The sequence below is a fragment of the Notolabrus celidotus genome, chromosome 13, assembly GCF_009762535.1.
Source record: "Notolabrus celidotus isolate fNotCel1 chromosome 13, fNotCel1.pri, whole genome shotgun sequence".
NCBI lineage: Eukaryota > Metazoa > Chordata > Actinopteri > Labriformes > Labridae > Notolabrus > Notolabrus celidotus.
The window spans coordinates 2,236,604-2,240,445 of NC_048284.1; the positions used below are offsets into that span (position 1 = coordinate 2,236,604).

Below are 3,842 nucleotides of genomic sequence, written 5' to 3' on the forward strand. Positions count from 1 at the left end.
ATCTCTGACTTATACTCGATGTGCAACAACTGCAGGTGCTTTTTCAGTCTCTGTTGTAGAATGATTACTAAAGCACAGAGAAGAGCTTTCATGATTATATTTGATATAAAAACTCATATGGGACAGCAAACATCACGTTGGAGCTTCACCTTAAAATGTTGCACATGATTGACAAGATTGTACTGAATGTAAAGGAGGAACATTAATGTTCACTGTGATTATAACTCTGTTAGTAAATGAAGGAATCATAAAACACTCTGTAGAATTAAGAGGTGAACATTTCTTTATTTGCAGACGACACTGTGATCAGATATGATGAAGAGAAGACAAACACTGACTCTCTGAAGACTGAGAAGCATTTCACCAAAGCATACAAATCCAATGAAATATATCTACAACAATGTCAACTTAAAGTTCATTCATAAGAGTCGCTAAGCACACAGTGATTAAGATGAGATCATTTAAAGATATTTAAAGTCAAACAGACATTCAAAAATAAATCTAACAAAGTTTAAGAGCAGTGGACTCATTGGTCTGGTAAATTGAAGGCGTGGAAGATGTTGATCAGTGGAGTCTGACTGAAGCAGAAGGCTCTCCAGCGTTCTCATAGTTCACTGTGTCGTCATCTCCATCATAACGCACCTGTCAAAAACAACAGCAGAGTTCAAACAGAAGAAACAAATGTTGACTTTGAAACCTGAGCAGTCTAATCTCATCTAGAGACTAACACTAACAGTTAGCATCAGCTGTTTCTAATCATCTCCACTGATCTGATGTCCCTCATCATTCAGATCCAGTTTTGATTCAAACACATGGTTCACATGAGCTTTGATTTCACACTCACAGTGATATCATCAGGAGGTCTCTGGTTCCCTGGAAAATAAAGCACAGAGAAACATTTCAGCTCCAAACAACAGGTTGGTGAAAATCAGTGTGAACTAATGTTGGTCTGAATGTTCTCACCTCGAGCTCTGAAGAGAAGAACAGTGAGCAGAGTGATGAGGACCAGTTCAGCCACACGCAGAGACAACATGATGAAGTCCAGAACAGAACAACCTCTACAATCTGTCAAGAACAGGAACAAGAAGATATTAAAGTTATCTGTTATTATGAGTTCTCCTCCTTAAAGCTTTGTTTCTTCTGTCGCTGGCAGTGTTAAGGCGTTTTTTGACGGGAGGTACTTTACCCTGGACCTTTGTGCATTTCGACCGGTGGACCCAGGGTCTAAACTTAGTTCAGGGGTGGATAATCTCCCCCCTAAAAAGCCCCTGCTAGAGGGGTAGTACTTTCCAAAGGCCCCTGACTATCGGGGGATGGGGCCTGCAATGCTGAAAGTTTCTGATTGGTAGATTAACCACAGTGTTTTTATTCCGCCTGCCGTCCACAATAACATCACACACATCTGTGATTCTCTTGATTTCACCATGGCAACAGTTAATGACAGTTGGAGACACAGGTGATACAGATGACCTCATCACTGAGTGACATCTAATCTGCAAATCCACTCAAACTCATTTCACTATTTCCCTTCAACAGTTTCTACTACTACTACTTTTACTAATGCTATTACTTCCACTACTTCAACTACTTTTTACCACTTCAGCTACTTCTACTGCTTCAACTATTTCTACAACATCCACTACCTTTACTACTTTCAATACTTCTGTAGGAGCCATATGTGTGTGTTTTATATGTGACGTGTTGGTAAGTGCTGTATATTGATGTGAGGGGGGTGTGTGCACTCTGCTGGCACTTGAGTGGTGGGTACGTCACTGTGGGTGTGGGCGCGGTGGTTACAAGTAATTCCACGCACCTGTAGTCTGTTGGTTTTGTTAACGAGGAAGGGTGAGTCGGGAGTGACACTTTCTGTTGACCACTACGCTTAACACCACATTAGTTTTGCCGTTCTGTACTCTGTCTTGTATTGTATGAAGCATATGTTCAAGTTGCGCATCGTTAGAAATAAAGAGCATTAACGAGCATTAGAAGTGGATGTGTGTTTCTGTGAGTGCGCGTCACAGGTAAACTCCCGTGCTTAGCCTTCCGCGGTGTGTCGGTTTTTGTTTGGTTAAATCGTCAGTCAGCCGCAACAACTTCTACCACTTATATTATGTCCACTATTTCTACCACTTCAACTACTTCTACCGCTTCTACTACTTCTACGACCTCTACCATTTCTACTACTTCCACTACTTCCAACACTTCTACCACTCCTAACACTTTTAACACTTCTACCACTATTACTACTTCTTCCTCTTCTACCACTTCCACCACTTCCACATTTCTACTTCTTCTACCACTTCTACTACTTCAACTGCTTCTACCACTTTTACTACTTCCACTTTTTCCAATACTTCTACCACTCATAACACTTCTACTACTTCTTCCACTTCTACCACTTCCACTATTTCTACCACTTTCACTACTTCTACTACTTCATCCTCTTCTACCACTTCCACTTTTTCTACTTCTTCTACCACTTCTACTTCAACTACTTCTACCACTTTTACTACTTCCACTTTTTCCATTACTTCTACCACTTCTACTACTTCCAATACTTCTACCACTCCTAACGCTTCTTCTACTTCTATCACTTCTACTACTTCTTCCACATCTACCACTTTCACTATTTCTACCACTTCTACCACTTCCACTATTTCTACCACTTTCACTACTTCTACTTTTTCTACTTCTCCACCACTTCCACTATTTCTACTACTTCCACTTATTTTACTTCTTCTACTACTTCTTCCACTTCTGCAACTTCCACTACTTCTACCACTTCTACTACTTTCACATTTTATACCACTTCCGCAACTTCCACTACTTCTACCACTTCCTCTACTTCTACCAATTCCATATTTTATACCACTTTCCTTCACTTCCAATACTTCTACCACTTCCACTTTTTCTACTACTACTTCTACTTCTTTCTCTTCTACCACTTCCACTACTTCTTCTACTTCCACTTTTTCCACTACTTCTAACACCTCCACTACTTCTACTTCAACTACTTCACATGTTGAAGACCCTTCTACTTATTCCACTCATTCTAACTTTTTCTTTTTTAATTCAAATTTCGACATTTTCCGCTGTGTTTCACAGCCTTAAGCGTCAGCATTTCAACGCATTTGCTGTTAGAAAATGCAAACTTTCTAGTTTTTTTTTGTTATCTTGTATGTGTGTGTACCTTTCAAAAAAAATTAGTAGCTATGATTCACTTGATTTAGCAGCTTGTAACAGTAGTCTACTCTCAGCCCACCGTGAATGCCTCTCTCCCGGTGTTCCGATTTTAAAAGTGACCCTGTAAACTGGAGACCTTCAGCTGAACGTGTCAGTGTTTGTGGAGTTTACACATAGGGAGTTCCTGGGAATGCAAACTAGTTTAGTTTTTAATAAAGATTTCAAAATATCCTCATCAGATATTTAATGATCGTCTAAAGACGTTTATGAGGGATGCATCCGGCTGAGAGTCTCCAGTTAACAGGGTCGCTGTTTAAACCAAAACACCGGCCGATCTCTGCCAAGGCTTTTTGAGTTCAAAAGGATTTTAAAGCCGTGTTGAAACGTCTTTGCTTCTCGCGCTTATCTCCTCTCACGTGTTGATTCACTGAATCCATCTGTGATGAAATATAGCACCATCTAAAACAGCGCCAGCTGAGTCTCTTCATGCTAACAGACTAACTTTTGTGTTGCTCATAATGGTACCTGCCTGTCCGTCTGCTTCTATGGTTTCATCTGTGATGAATGGCATTCCTCTTTGTGTTACTGCCCTCTACTGGTCTGGTGGTGTAGTGCATTTACTTTTTTATTTCCTCCATACGTCACTGGCCTGATTTACA

The 3,842-nt window shown here is 40.3% G+C and overlaps 1 long non-coding RNA gene across 1 annotated transcript; it reads right to left on the bottom strand.

The window, feature by feature from the left end:
• Positions 1–510: 510 nt before the first annotated feature.
• Positions 511–1,067, bottom strand: LOC117824541. The gene is made up of 3 exons (XR_004633610.1): positions 964–1,067; positions 845–873; positions 511–642 (listed from the first exon to the last, which is right to left on the bottom strand). It is a non-coding gene; the product is annotated as an uncharacterized LOC117824541 (long non-coding RNA).
• Positions 1,068–3,842: the final 2,775 nt, after the last annotated feature.